The sequence below is a fragment of the Scyliorhinus torazame genome, chromosome 4, assembly GCF_047496885.1.
Source record: "Scyliorhinus torazame isolate Kashiwa2021f chromosome 4, sScyTor2.1, whole genome shotgun sequence".
Lineage (NCBI taxonomy): Eukaryota > Metazoa > Chordata > Chondrichthyes > Carcharhiniformes > Scyliorhinidae > Scyliorhinus > Scyliorhinus torazame.
In genome coordinates this window covers 10180951-10197797 of record NC_092710.1, presented here as the reverse complement: position 1 = coordinate 10197797, position 16847 = coordinate 10180951, and the positions used below count along the sequence as shown (strand labels likewise).

The window sequence follows — 16847 nt, the reverse complement described above, 5'->3', positions numbered from 1 at the left end:
TAAAGCTCCCTCTACACTGTCCCCATCAAACATTCCCAGGACAGGTACAGCACGGGGTTAGATACAGAGTAAATCTCCCTCTGCACTGTCCCCATCAAACAATCCCAGGACAGGTACAGCACGGGGTTAGATACAGAGTAAAGCTCCCTCTACACTGTCCCCATCAAACACTCCCAGGACAGGTACAGCACGGGGTTAGATACAGAGTAAAGGTCCCTCTACACTGTCCCCATCAAACACTCCCAGGACAGGTACATCACGGGGTTAGATACAGAGTAAAGCTCCCTCTACACTGTCCCCATCAAACACTCCCCGGACAGGTACAGCACGGGTTCGATACAGAGTAAAGCTCCCTCTACACTGTCCCCATGAAACACTCCCAGGACAGGTACATCACGGGGTTAGATACAGAGTAAAGCTCCCTCTACACTGTCCCCATCAAACACTCCCAGGACAGGTACATCACGGGGTTAGATACAGAGTAAAGCTCCCTCTACACTTCCCCCATCAAACACTCCCAGGACAGGTACAGCACGGGGTTAGATGCAAGTAAAGCTCCCTCTACACTGTCCCCATGAAACACTCTGCAGGACAGGTACAGCACGGGGTTAGATACAGAGTAAAGCTCCCTCTACACTGTCCCCATGAAACACTCCCAAGACAGGTACAGCACGGGGTTAGATACAGAGTAAAACTCCCTCTACACTGTCCCCATCAAACACTCCCAGGGCAGGTACAGCACGGGGTTAGATACAGAGTAAAGCTCCCTCTATACGGTCCCCATCAAACACTCCCAGGACAGGTACAGCACGGGGTTAGATACAGAGTAAAGCTCCCTCTACACTGTCCCCATCAAACTCTCCCAGGACAGGTACAGCACGGGGTTAGATACAGAGTAAAGCTCCCTCTACACTGTCCCCATCAAACACTCCCAGGGCAGGTACATCACGGGGTTAGATACAGAGTAAAGCTCCCTGTACACTGTCCCCATCAAACACTCCCAGGACAGGTACAGCACGGGGTTAGATACAGAGTAAAGCTCCCTCTAAACTGTCCCCATCAAACACTCCCAGGACAGGTACAGCACGGGGTGAGATACAGAGTAAAGCTCCCTCTACACTTTCCCCATCAAACTCTCCCACGACAGGTACAGAACGGGGTTAGATACAGAGTAAAGCTCCCTCTACACTGTCCCCATCAATCACTCCCAGGACAGGTCCAGCACGGGGTTAGATACAGAGTAAAGCTCCCTCTACACTGTCCCCATCAAACACTCCCAGGACAGGTACAGCACGTGGTTAGATACAGAGTAAAGCTCCCTCTGCACTGTCCCCATCAAACACTCCCAGGACAGGTACAGCACGGGGTTAGATACAGTGTAAAGCTCCCTCTACACTGTCCCCATCAAACACTCCCAGGACAGGTACAGCACGGGGTGAGATACAGAGTAAAGCTCCCTCTACACTGTCCCCATCAAACACTCCCAGGACAGGTACAGCACGGGCTTAGATACAGAGTGAAGCTCTCTCCACACTGTCCCTATCTTACACTCCCAGGACAGGTACAGCACGGGGTTAGATACAGAGTAAAGCTCCCTCTACACTGTCCCCATCAAACACTCCCAGGACAGGTACAGCACGGGGTTAGATACAGAGTAAAGCTCCCTCTGCACTGTCCCCATCAAACACTCCCAGGACAGGTACAGCACGGGGTTAGATACAGAGTAAAGCTTCCTCTGCACTGTCCCCATCAAACACTCCCAGGACAGGTACATCACGGGGTTAGATACAGAGTAAAGCTACCTCTACACTGTCCACATCAAACACTCGCAGGACAGGTACAGCACGGGGTTAGATACAGTGTAAAGCTCCCTCTACACTGTCCCCATCAAACACTCCCAGGGCAGGTACAGCACGGGGTTAGATACAGAGTAAAGCTCCCTCTACACTGTCCCCATCAAACACTCCCAGGACAGGTACAGCACGGGGATAGATACAGAGTAATGCTCCCTCTACACTGTCCCCATCAAACACTCACAGGACAGGTACAGCACGGGGTTAGATACAGAGTAAAGCTCCCTCCACACTGTCCCCATCAAACACTCCCAGGACAGGTACAGCACGTGGTTAGATACAGAGTAAAGCTCCCTCTGCACTGTCCCAATCAAACACTCCCAGGACAGGTACAGCACGGGGTTAGATACAGAGTAAAGCTCCCTCTACACTGTCCCCATCAAACACTCCCAGGACAGGTACAGCACGGGGTTAGATACAGTGTAAAGCTCCCTCGACACTGTTCCCATCAAACACTCCCAGGACAGGTACAGCACGTGGTTAGATACAGAGTAAAGCTCCCTCTACACTGTCCCTATCAAACACTCCCAGGACAGGTACAGCACGAGGTTAGATACAGAGTAAAGCTCCCTCTACACTGTCCCCATCAAACACTCCCAGGACAGGTACAGCACGGGGTTAGATACAGAGTAAAGCTCCCTCTACACTGTCCCCATCAAACACTCCCAGGACAGGTACAGCACGGGGTTAGATACAGAGTAAAGCTCCCTCTGCACTGTCCCCATCAAACACTCCCAGGACAGGTACAGCACTGGGTTCGATACAGAGTAAAGCTCCCTCTACACTGTCCCCATTAAACAATCCTAGGTCAGGTACAGCACGGGGTTAGATACAGAGTAAAGCTCCCTCTACACGGTCCCCATCAAACACTCCCAGGACAGATACAACACGGGGTTAGATACAGAGTAAAGCTCCCTCTACACTGTCCCCATGAAACACTCCCAAGACAGGTACGGCACGGGGTTAGATACAGAGTAAAGCTACCTCTACACTGTCCCCATCAAACACTCCCAGGACAGGTACAGCACGGGGTTAGATACAGAGTAAAGCTCCCTCTACACTGTCCCCATCAAACACTCCCAGGACAGGAACAGCACGGGGTTAGATACAGAGAAAAGCTCCCTCTACACTGTCCCCATCAAACACTCCCAGCACAGGTACAGCACGGGGTTAGATACAGAGTAAAGCTCCTCTACACTGTCCCCATCAAACACTCCCAGGACAGGTACAGCTTGGGTTAGATACAGAGTAAAGCTCCCTCTACACTGTGCCCATCAAACACTCCCAGGACAGGAACAGCACGGGGTTAGATACAGAGTAAAGCTCCCTCTACACTGTCCCCATCAAACACTCCCAGGACAGGTACAGCACGGGGTTAGATACAGAGTAAAGCTCCCTCTACACTGTCCCCATCAAACACTCCCAGGACAGGTACAGCACGGGGTTAGACACAGAGTAAAGCTCCCTGTACACTGTCTCCATCAAACACTCCCAGGACAGGTACAGCACGGGGTTAGATACAGAGTAAAGCTCCCTCTACACTGTCCCCATGAAACACTCCCAGGACAGGTACAGCACGGGGTTAGATACAGAGTAAAGCTCCCTCTACACTTCCCCCATCAAACACTCCCAGGACAGGTACAGCACGGGGTTAGATGCAAGTAAAGCTCCCTCTACACTGTCCCCATGAAACACTCTGCAGGACAGGTACAGCACGGGGTTAGATACAGAGTAAAGTTCCCTCTACACTGTCCCCATGAAACACTCCCAGGACAGGTACAGCACGGGGTTAGATACAGAGTAAAACTCCCTCTACACTGTCCCCATCAAACACTCCCAGGGCAGGTACAGCACGGGGTTAGATACAGAGTAAAGCTCCCTCTATACGGTCCCCATCAAACACTCCCAGGACAGGTACAGCACGGGGTTAGATACAGAGTGAAGCTCTCTCCACACTGTCGCTATCATACACTCCCAGGACAGGTACAGCACGGGGTTAGATACAGAGTAAAGCTCCCTCTACACTGTCCCCATCAAACACTCCCAGGACAGGTACAGCACGGGGTTAGATACAGAGTAAAGCTCCCTCTACACTGTCCCCATCAAACACTCCAAGGACAGGTACAGCACGAGGTTAGATACAGAGTAAAGCTCCCTCTACACTGTCCCCATCAAACAGTCCCAGGACAGGTACAGCACGGGGTTAGACACAGAGTAAAGCTCCCTGTACACTGTCTCCATCAAACACTCCCAGGACAGGTACAGCACAGGGTTAGATACAGAGTAAAGCTCCCTCGAGACTGTCCCCATCAAACACTCCCAGGGCAGGTACATCACGGGGTTAGATACAGAGTAAAGCTCCCTGTACACTGTCCCCATCAAACACTCCCAGGACAGGTACAGCACGGGGTTAGATACAGAGTAAAGCTCCCTCTACACTGTACCCATCAAACACTCCCAGGACAGGTACAGCATGGGGTTAGATACAGAGTAAAGCTCGCTCTACACTGTCCCCATCAAACACTCCCAGGACAGGTGCAGCACGGGGTTTGATACAGAGTAAAGCTCCCTCTACACTGTCACCATCAAACACTCCCAGGACAGGTACAGCACGGGTTTCGATACAGAGTAAATCTCTCTCGACACTGCCCCCATCAAACACCCCCAGGACAGGTACAGCACGGGGTTAGATGCAGAGTAAAGCTCCCTCTACACTGTCCCCATCAAACACTCCCAGGACAGGTACAGCATGGGGTTAGATACACAGTAAAGCTCCCTCTGCACTGTCCCCATCAAAAACTCCCAGGTCAGGTACATCTCGGGGTTAGATACAGAGTAAAGCTCCCTCTAAACTGTCCCCATCAAACACTCCCAGGTCAGGTACAGCACGGGGTGAGATACAGAGTAAAGCTCCCTCTACACTTTCCCCATCAAACTCTCCCACGACAGGTACAGAACGGGGTTAGATACAGAGTAAAGCTCCCGCTACACTGTCCCCATCAATCACTCCCAGGACGGGTCCAGCACGGGGTTAGATACAGAGTAAAGCTCCCTCTACACTGTCCCCATCAAACACTCCCAGGACAGGTACAGCACGGGGTGAGATATAGAGTAAAGCTCCCTCTACACTGTCCCCATCAAACACTCCCAGGACAGGTACAGCATGGGGTTAGATGCAGAGTAAAGCTCCCTCTACACTGTCCCCATCAAACACTCCCAGGACAGGTGCAGCACGGGGTTAGATACAGAGTAAATCTCCCTCTACAATGTCCCCATCAAACTCTCCCAGGACAGGTACAGCACGGGGTTAGATACAGAGTAAAGCTCCCTCTACACTGTCCCCATCAAACACTCCCAGGACAGGTACAGCACGGGGTTAGATACAGAGTAAAGCTCCCTCTGCACTGTCCCCATCAAACACTCCCAGGACAGGTACAGCACGGGGTTATATACAGAGTAAAGCTGCCTCTACACTGTCCCCATCAAACACTCACAGGACAGGTACAGCACGGGCTTAGATACAGAGTGAAGCTCTCTCCACACTGTCCCTATCATACACTCCCAGGACAGGTACAGCACGGGGTTAGATACAGAGTAAAGCTCCCTCTACACTGTCCCCATCAAACACTCCCAGGACAGGTACAGCACGGGGTTAGATACAGAGTAAAGCTCCCTCTGCACTGTCCCCATCAAACACTCCCAGGACAGGTACAGCACGGGGTTAGATACAGAGTAAAGCTTCCTCTGCACTGTCCCCATCAAACACTCCCAGGACAGGTACATCACGGGGTTAGATACAGAGTAAAGCTACCTCTACACTGTCCCCATCAAACACTCACAGGACAGGTACAGCACGGGCTTAGATACAGAGTGAAGCTCTCTCCACACTGTCCCTATCATACACTCCCAGGACAGGTACAGCACGGGGTTAGATACAGAGTAAAGCTCCCTCTACACTGTCCCCATCAAACACTCCCAGGACAGGTACAGCACGGGGTTAGATACAGAGTAAAGCTCCCTCTGCACTGTCCCCATCAAACACTCCCAGGACAGGTACAGCACGGGGTTAGATACAGAGTAAATCTCTCTCGACACTGCCCCCATCAAACACCCCCAGGACAGGTACAGCACGGGGTTAGATGCAGAGTAAAGCTCCCTCTACACTGTCCCCATCAAACACTCCCAGGACAGGTACAGCATGGGGTTAGATACACAGTAAAGCTCCCTCTGCACTGTCCCCATCAAAAACTCCCAGGTCAGGTACATCTCGGGGTTAGATACAGAGTAAAGCTCCCTCTAAACTGTCCCCATCAAACACTCCCAGGTCAGGTACAGCACGGGGTGAGATACAGAGTAAAGCTCCCTCTACACTTTCCCCATCAAACTCTCCCACGACAGGTACAGAACGGGGTTAGATACAGAGTAAAGCTCCCGCTACACTGTCCCCATCAATCACTCCCAGGACGGGTCCAGCACGGGGTTAGATACAGAGTAAAGCTCCCTCTACACTGTCCCCATCAAACACTCCCAGGACAGGTACAGCACGGGGTGAGATATAGAGTAAAGCTCCCTCTACACTGTCCCCATCAAACACTCCCAGGACAGGTACAGCATGGGGTTAGATACAGAGTAAAGCTCCCTCTACACTGTCCCCATCAAACACTCCCAGGACAGGTGCAGCACGGGGTTAGATACAGAGTAAATCTCCCTCTACAATGTCCCCATCAAACTCTCCCAGGACAGGTACAGCACGGGGTTAGATACAGAGTAAAGCTCCCTCTACACTGTCCCCATCAAACACTCCCAGGACAGGTACAGCACGGGGTTAGATACAGAGTAAAGCTCCCTCTGCACTGTCCCCATCAAACACTCCCAGGACAGGTACAGCACGGGGTTATATACAGAGTAAAGCTGCCTCTACACTGTCCCCATCAAACACTCACAGGACAGGTACAGCACGGGCTTAGATACAGAGTGAAGCTCTCTCCACACTGTCCCTATCATACACTCCCAGGACAGGTACAGCACGGGGTTAGATACAGAGTAAAGCTCCCTCTACACTGTCCCCATCAAACACTCCCAGGACAGGTACAGCACGGGGTTAGATACAGAGTAAAGCTCCCTCTGCACTGTCCCCATCAAACACTCCCAGGACAGGTACAGCACGGGGTTAGATACAGAGTAAAGCTTCCTCTGCACTGTCCCCATCAAACACTCCCAGGACAGGTACATCACGGGGTTAGATACAGAGTAAAGCTACCTCTACACTGTCCCCATCAAACACTCGCAGGACAGGTACAGCACGGGGTTAGATACAGAGTAAAGCTCCCTCTACACTGTCCCCATCAAACACTCCCAGGGCAGGTACAGCACGGGGTTAGATACAGAGTAAAGCTCCCTCTACACTGTCCCCATCAAACACTCCCAGGACAGGTACAGCACGGGGTTAGATACAGAGTAAAGCTCCCTCTACACTGTCCCCATCAAACACTCCCAGGACAGGTACAGCACGGGGTTAGATACAGAGTAAAGCTCCCTCTACACTGTCCCCATCAAACACTCCCAGGACAGGTACAGCACGTGGTTAGATACAGAGTAAAGCTCCCTCTGCACTGTCCCCATCAAACACTCCCAGGACAGGTACAGCACGGGGTTAGATACAGAGTAAAGCTCCCTCTACACTGTCGCCATCAAACACTCCCAGGACAGGTACAGCACGGGGTTAGATACAGTGTAAAGCTCCCTCGACACTGTTCCCATCAAACACTCCCAGGACAGGTACAGCACGTGGTTAGATACAGAGTAAAGCTCCCTCTACACTGTCCCTATCAAACACTCCCAGGACAGGTACAGCACGGGGTTAGATACAGAGTAAAGCTCCCTCTACACTGTCCCCATCAAACACTCCCAGGACAGGTACAGCACGGGGTTAGATACAGAGTAAAGCTCCCTCTACACTGTCCCTATCAAACACTCCCAGGACAGGTACAGCACGGGGTTAGATACAGAGTAAAGCTCCCTCTACACTGTCCCCATCAAACACTCCCAGGACAGGTACAGCACGGGGTTAGATACAGAGTAAAGCTCCCTCTACACTGTCCCCATCAAACACTCCCAGGACAGGTACAGCACGGGGTTAGATACAGAGTAAAGCTCCCTCCACACTGTCCCCATCAAACACTCCCAGGACAGGTACAGCACAGGGATAGATACAGAGTAAATCTCCCTCTACACTGTCCCCATCAAACACTCCCAGGACAGGTACAGCACGGGGTTAGATACAGAGTAAAGCTCCCTCTACACTGTCCCCATGAAACACTCCCAGGACAGGTACAGCATGGGGTTAGATACAGAGTAAAGCTCCCTCTGCACTGTCCCCATCAAACACTCCCAGGGCAAGTACAGCACGGGGATAGATACAGAGTAAAGCTCCCTCTACACGGTCCCCATCAAACACTCCCAGGACAGATACAGCACGGGGTTAGATACAGAGTAAAGCTCCCTCTACACTGTCCCCATGAAACACTCCCAAGACAGGTACGGCACGGGGTTAGATACAGAGTAAAGCTACCTCTACACTGTCCCCATCAAACACTCCCAGGACAGGTACAGCACGGGGTTAGATACAGAGTAAAGCTCCCTCTACACTGTCCCCATCAAACACTCCCAGGACAGGAACAGCACGGGGTTAGATACAGAGAAAAGCTCCCTCTACACTGTCCCCATCAAACACTCCCAGGACAGGTACAGCACGTGGTTAGATACAGAGTAAAGCTCCCTCTACACTGTCCCTATCAAACACTCCCAGGACAGGTACAGCACGGGGTTAGATACAGAGTAAAGCTCCCTCTACACTGTCCCCATCAAACACTCCCAGGACAGGTACAGCACGGGGTTAGATACAGAGTAAAGCTCCCTCTACACTGTCCCTATCAAACACTCCCAGGACAGGTACAGCACGGGGTTAGATACAGAGTAAAGCTCCCTCTACACTGTCCCCATCAAACACTCCCAGGACAGGTACAGCACGGGGTTAGATACAGAGTAAAGCTCCCTCTACACTGTCCCCATCAAACACTCCCAGGACAGGTACAGCACGGGGTTAGATACAGAGTAAAGCTCCCTCCACACTGTCCCCATCAAACACTCCCAGGACAGGTACAGCACAGGGATAGATACAGAGTAAATCTCCCTCTACACTGTCCCCATCAAACACTCCCAGGACAGGTACAGCACGGGGTTAGATACAGAGTAAAGCTCCCTCTACACTGTCCCCATGAAACACTCCCAGGACAGGTACAGCATGGGGTTAGATACAGAGTAAAGCTCCCTCTGCACTGTCCCCATCAAACACTCCCAGGGCAAGTACAGCACGGGGATAGATACAGAGTAAAGCTCCCTCTACACGGTCCCCATCAAACACTCCCAGGACAGATACAGCACGGGGTTAGATACAGAGTAAAGCTCCCTCTACACTGTCCCCATGAAACACTCCCAAGACAGGTACGGCACGGGGTTAGATACAGAGTAAAGCTACCTCTACACTGTCCCCATCAAACACTCCCAGGACAGGTACAGCACGGGGTTAGATACAGAGTAAAGCTCCCTCTACACTGTCGCCATCAAACACTCCCAGGACAGGAACAGCACGGGGTTAGATACAGAGAAAAGCTCCCTCTACACTGTCCCCATCAAACACTCCCAGCACAGGGACAGCATGGGGTTAGATACAGAGTAAAGCTCCTCTTCCCAGGACAGGTACAGCACGGGATTAGATACAGAGTAAAGCTCCCTCTACACTGTCCCCATCAAACACTCCCAGGACAGGTACAGCACGGGGTTAGATACAGAGTAAAGCTCCCTCTACACTGTACCCATCAAACACTCCCAGGACAGGTACAGCACGGGTTGGATACAGAGTAAAGCTCCCTCTACACTGTCCCCATGAAACACTCCCAGGACAGGTACAGCACGGGGTTAGATACAGAGTAAAGCACCCTCTACACTGTCTCCATCAAACACTCCCAGGACAGGTACAGCACGTGGTTAGATACAGAGTAAAACTCCCTCTACACTGTCCCCATCAAACACTCCCAGGACAGGTACAGCACGGGTTAGATACAGAGTAAAGCTCCCTCTACACTGTCCTCATGAAACACTCCCAGGACAGGTACAGCACGGTGTTAGATACAGAGTAAAGCACCCTCTACACTGTCCCCATCAAACACTCCCAGGACAGGTACAGCACGGGGTTAGATACAGAGTAAAGCACCCTCTACACTGTCCCCATCAAACACTCCCAGGACAGGTACATCACGGGTTAGATACAGAGTAAAGCTCCCTCTACACTGTCCCCATGAAACACTCCCAGGACAGGTACAGCACGGGGTTAGATACAGAGTAAAGCTCCCTCTACACTGTACCCATCAAACACTCCCAGGGCAGGTACAGCACGGGGTTAGATAAAGAGTAAAGCTCCCTCTACACTGTCCCCATCAAACACTCCCAGGACAGTTACAGCACGGGGTTAGATACAGAGTACAGCACCCTCTACACTGTCCCCATCAAACACTCCCAGGGCAGGTACAGCACGGGGTTAGACACAGAGTAAAGCTCCCTCTACACTGTCCCCATCAAACACTCCCAGGACAGGAACAGCACGGGGTTAGATACAAAGTAAAGCTCCCTCTACACTGTCCCCATCAAACACTCCCAGGGCAGGTACAGCACGGGGTTAGATACAGAGTAAAGCTCCCTCTACACTGTCCCCATCAAACACTCCCAGGACAGGTACAACACGGGGTTAGATAGAGTAAAGCTCGCTCTACACTGTCCCCATGAAACACTCCCAGGACAGGTACAGCACGTGGTTAGATACAGAGTAAAACTCCCTCTACACTGTCCCCATCAAACACTCCCAGGACAGGTACAGCACGGGTTAGATACAGAGTAAAGCTCCCTCTACACTGTCCTCATGAAACACTCCCAGGACAGGTACAGCACGGTGTTAGATACAGAGTAAAGCACCCTCTACACTGTCCCCATCAAACACTCCCAGGACAGGTACAGCACGGGGTTAGATACAGAGTAAAGCACCCTCTACACTGTCCCCATCAAACACTCCCAGGACAGGTACATCACGGGTTAGATACAGAGTAAAGCTCCCTCTACACTGTCCCCATGAAACACTCCCAGGACAGGTACAGCACGGGGTTAGATACAGAGTAAAGCACCCTCTACACTGTCCCCATCAAACACTCCCAGGGCAGGTACAGCACGGGGTTAGACACAGAGTAAAGCTCCCTCTACACTGTACCCATCAAACACTCCCAGGGCAGGTACAGCACGGGGTTAGATAAAGAGTAAAGCTCCCTCTACACTGTCCCCATCAAACACTCCCAGGCCAGTTACAGCACGGGGTTAGATACAGAGTACAGCACCCTCTACACTGTCCCCATCAAACACTCCCAGGGCAGGTACAGCACGGGGTTAGACACACAGTAAAGCTCCCTCTACACTGTCCCCATCAAACACTCCCAGGACAGGAACAGCACGGGGTTAGATACAAAGTAAAGCTCCCTCTACACTGTCCCCATCAAACACTCCCAGGGCAGGTACAGCACGGGGTTAGATACAGAGTAAAGCTCCCTCTACACTGTCCCCATCAAACACTCCCAGGACAGGTACAACACGGGGTTAGATAGAGTAAAGCTCGCTCTACACTGTCCCCATCAAACACTCCCAGGACAGGTACTGCACGGGGTTAGATACAGAGTAAAGCTCCCTCTACACTGTCCCCATCAAACACTCACAGGACAGGTACAGCACGGGGTTAGATACAGAGTAAAGCTCCCTCTACACTGTCCCCATCAAACTCTCCCAGGACAGGTACAGCACGGGGTTAGATACAGAGTAAAGCTCCCTCTACACTGTCCCCATCAAACACTCCCAGGACAGGTACAGCACGGGGTTAGATGCAGAGTAAAGCTCCCTCTACACTGTCCCCATCACACACTCCCAGGACAGGTACAGCACGGGGTTAGATACAGAGTAAAGCTCCCTCTACACTGTCCCCATCAAACACTCCCTGGACAGGTACAGCACGGGGTTAGATACAGAGTAAAGCTCCCTCTACACTGTCCCCATCAAACACTCCCAGGACAGGTACAGCACGGGGTTAGATACAGAGTAAAGCTCTCTGTACACTGTCCCATCAAACACTCCCAGGACAGGTACAGCACGGGGTTAGATACAGAGTAAAGCTCCCTCTACACTGTGCCCATCAAACACTCCCAGGACAGGTACAGCATGGGGTTAGATACAGAGTAAAGCTCCCTCTACACTGTCCCCATCAAACACTCCCAGGACAGGTACAGCACGGGGTTAGATACAGAGGAAAGGTCCCTCTACACTGTCCCCATCAAACACTCCCAGCACAGGTACAGCACGGGGTTAGATACAGAGTAAAGCTCCCTCTACACTGTCCCCATCAAACACTCCCAGCACAGGTACAGCACGGGGTTAGATACAGAGTAAAGCTCTCTGTACACTGTCCCATCAAACACTCCCAGGACAGGTACAGCACGGGGGTTAGATACAGAGTAAAGCTCCCTCTACACTGTCCCCATCAAACACTCCCAGGACAGGTACAGCACGGGGTTAGATACAGAGGAAAGGTCCCTCTACACTGTCCCCATCAAACACTCCCAGCACAGGTACAGCACGGGGTTAGATACAGAGTAAAGCTCTCTGTACACTGTCCCATCAAACACTCCCAGGACAGGTACAGCACGGGGTTAGATACAGAGTAAAGCTCCCCCTACACTGTCCCCATCAAACACTCCCAGGACAGGTACAGCACGGGGTTAGATACAGAGTAAAGCTCCCTCTACACTGTCCCCATCAAACACTCCCAGGACAGGTACAGCACGGGGTTAGATACAGAGTAAAGCTCCCTCTACACTGTCCCCATCAAACACTCCCAGCACAGGTACAGCACGTGGTTAGATACAGAGTAAAGCTCCCTCTACACTGTCCCCATCAAACACTCCCAGGACAGGTACAGCACGGGGTTAGATACAGAGTAAAGCTCCCTCTACACTGTCCCCATCAAACACTCCCAGGACAGGTACAGCACGGGGTTAGATACAGAGTAAAGCTCTCTGTACACTGTCCGCATCAAACACTCCCAGGACTGGTACAGCACGGGGTTAGATACAGAGTAAAGCTCTCTGTACACTGTCCCATCAAACACTCCCAGGACAGGTACAGCACGGGGTTAGATACAGAGTAAAGCTCCATCTACACTGTCCCCATCAAACACTCCCAGGACAGGTACAGCACGGGGTGAGATACAGAGTAAATCTCCCTCTACACTGTCCCCATCAAACACTCCCAGGACAGGTACAGCACGGGGTTAGATACAGAGTAAAGCTCCCCCTACACTGTCCCCATCAAACACTCCCAGGACAGGTACAGCACGGGGTTAGATACAGAGTAAAGCTCCCTCTAGTCTCTGCGATTGGTCTCTTCTCTCCCTGGGCTTGCTGATTTTGGATTGGGTGAAGTTTCGAAGCCTTACTCTGCTCCATTTCCAGGTGGTTGCTGTCTCTCTGGACGATCTGTATCGAGTGGAGAGTGACTGAGTCCGGCTGTGGAGGAGCTGATCTGTGACTGGACGTGGGGAAGATTCCAGTTGATCCCTCATTACGACCCTGGGGCTGAATTCTTTCTGATCCACTCGACCCTCGGCTGTGGAGACCAACTGGATCTCCACCTAATGGACTGCATCTGTCTTCACAATTGGCCAGAATGTCATCAGAGGATCCGTCATTCATCAACCTATCAAACATCTGCCATCCATCAGCCAATCAGACCATCCAACACTGACCAACCAATCAGAACATCCAACACTGACCAACCAATCAGAACATCCAACACTGACCAACCAATCAGAACATCCAACATTGACCAACCAATCAGAACATCCAACACTGACCAACCAATCAGAACATCCAACATTGACCAACCAATCAGAACATCCAACACTGACCAACCAATCAGAACATCCAACATTGACCAACCAATCAGAACATCCAACACTGACCAACCAATCAGAACATCCAACACTGACCAACCAATCAGAACATCCAACACTGACCAACCAATCAGAACATCCAAAACTGACCAACCAATCCGAACATCCATCTGTAATTGTCCAATTAGATTATCTCTGTCATCAATGTCGAACTGTGGTTCGTCATTACCCAGTCAAAATGCCTATCTAACTGACGTAGAATTACTCTATCATTTATTCATCTATCAGACTTGGGTCCACCTATGAGGTTGTCACAAGACAGGTTTCTGCATCAAACCCCTTCTCCAGCCAGTTACACAGGAACAGGAGGAGGCCCCATTCAGCCCCTTCTCCAGCCCTTTCCACAGGAACAGGAGGAGGCCCCATTCAGCCCCTTCTCCAGCCCGTTACACAGGAACAGGCGGAGGCCCCATTCAGCCCCTTCTCCAGCCTGCTACACAGGAACAGGAGGAGGCCCCATTCAGCCCCTTCTCCAGCCCGTTACACAGGAACAGGAGGAGGCCCCATTCAGCCCCTTCTCCAGCCCGTTACACAGGAACAGGAGGAGGCCCCATTCAGCCCCTTCTCCAGCACGTTACACAGGAACAGGAGGTGGTCCCAGTCAGCCCCTTCTCCAGCCTGTTACACTGGAACAGGAGGAGGCCCCATTCAGCCCCTTCTCCAGCCTGTTACACAGGAACAGGAGGAGGCCCCATTCAGCCCCTTCACCTGCCTGTTACACAGGAACAGGAGGAGGCCCCATTCAGCCCCTTCTCCAGCCTGTTACACAGGAACAGGAGGAGGCCCCATTCAGCCCCTTCTCCAGCCTGTTACACAGGAACAGGAGGAGGGCCCATTCAGCCCCTTCTCCAGCCTGTTACACAGGAACAGGAGGAGGCCCCATTCAGCCCCTTCTCCAGCCTGTTACACAGGAACAGGAGGAGGCCCCATTCAGCCCCTTCTCCAGCCTGTTACACAGGAACAGGAGGAGGCCCCATTCAGCCCCTTCTCCAGCACGTTACACAGGAACAGGAGGTGGTCCCAGTCAGCCCCTTCTCCAGCCTGTTACACTGGAACAGGAGGAGGCCCCATTCAGCCCCTTCTCCAGCCTGTTACACAGGAACAGGAGGAGGCCCCATTCAGCCCCTTCACCTGCCTGTTACACAGGAACAAGAGGAGGACCCATTCAGCCCCTTCTCCAGCCTGTTACACAGGAACAGGAGGAGGCCCCATTCAGCCCCTTCTCCAGCCTGTTACACAGGAACAGGAGGAGGGCCCATTCAGCCCCTTCTCCAGCCTGTTACACAGGAACAGGAGGAGGCCCCATTCAGCCCCTTCTCCAGCCTGTTACACAGGAACAGGAGGAGGCCCCATTCAGCCCCTTCTCCAGCCTGTTACACAGGAACAGGAGGAGGCCCCATTCAGCCCCTTCTCCAGCCTGTTACACAGGAACAGGAGGAGGCCCCATTCAGCCCCTTCTCCAGGCCGTTACACAGGAACAGGCCTCATTCAGCACCTTCTCCACCCCGTTACACAGGAACAGGAGGAGGCCCCATTCAGCCCCTTCTCCAGCCTGTTACACAGGAACAGGCCTCATTCAGCACCTTCTCCAGCCTGTTACACAGGAACAGGAGGAGGCCCCATTCAGCCCCTTCTCCAGCCTGTTACACAGGAACAGGAGGAGGCCCCATTCAGCCCCTTCTCCAGCCCGTTACACAGGAACAGGAAGATGCCCCATTTAGCCCCTTCTGCAGCCTGTTACCCAGGAACAAGAGGAGGCCCATTCAGCCCCTTCTCCAGCCTGTTATACAGGAACAGGAGGAGGCCCCATTCAGCCCCTTATCCAGCCTGTTACATAGCAACAGGAGGAGGCCCCATTCAGTCCCTTCTCCAGCCTGTTCCACAGGAACAGGAGTAGGCCCCATTCAGCCCCTTCTCCAGCCCGTTACACAGGAACAGAAGGAGGCCCCATTCAGCCCCTTCTCCAGCCCGTTACACAGGAACAGAAGGAGGCCCCATTCAGCCTCTTCTCCAGCCCGTTACACAGGAACAGGAGGAGGCCCCATTCAGCCTCTTCTCCAGCCCGTTACACAGGAACAGGAGGAGGCCCCATTCAGCCCCTTCTCCAGCCCGTTACACAGGAACAGGAGGAGGCCCCATTCAGCCTCTTCTCCAGCCCGTTACACAGGAACAGGAGGAGGCCCCATTCAGCCCCTTCTCCAGCCTGTTCCCATATTGAACCAGGCTATACGTCATCTCGACTCCGCCTCCTCACGCTGGTTCCGTCACCCTGAATTCCTCTTCCCCCAGACCCTCATCCTCGTGTGAAATGCCCAATTAAGCCTCAGTCTTGACGGCCATTATAAATTATTTTGAGGGGGGGGGGGTTAATCACCCTAAACCCCTCGGTGAGATCGACACCTTCACCCCCGACATTCGAGGGAATAAAATCCGAGCCTGTCCTCGGCATTTCTCCTTTTCCGACCATGGGATCGTTCCAGAGAATCTACCCTGCCCCTCTCCCAGACCGACAGATCCTCACGGATTTGGGACTCCTCCAGCTTCAGCACTGGTTTCACTCGATGGTTTTCTTCGCGATCGTTTTTCCGGCAGTTTAATTTTTTTCTCCACGGAGGCGACAGTCGTTTCCGGAATGTTCCACTGTCCACAGGGACCTTGCCCCTGAATCTTTTCCCGAATGTTATCCAGATCGAGCCGTTTTGTTGAAGTTGTTTCTTGTTCAGGTTGGAATATTAAAGGCCGGATTCCAAATCGAGGGGGTTTCGGGTGGTTTATCGGGGAAGAAGGTTTCCGAGGGCGATCGATCGGATACCGCGCTCGATTCAAGTCCCAAGGTTCAGAGACCCAGAGACAGGGAGCAGGAAAATGCCAGGCTCCAATCGGGGCCTGGTGCTGAG

General features: G+C 52.4%; 1 long non-coding RNA gene across 1 annotated transcript in view; it reads left to right on the top strand.

The window, feature by feature from the left end:
* The window catches only part of LOC140411553 (uncharacterized), a 41722-nt gene extending 26889 nt beyond the window's left edge, over nucleotides 1-14833 (top strand). The window contains exon 3 of the long non-coding RNA XR_011940862.1: nucleotides 13451-14833. This is a non-coding gene — a long non-coding RNA (uncharacterized lncRNA). The remainder of the gene's footprint in view (nucleotides 1-13450) is intronic.
* The last annotated feature ends 2014 nt before the right edge of the window (nucleotides 14834-16847 follow it).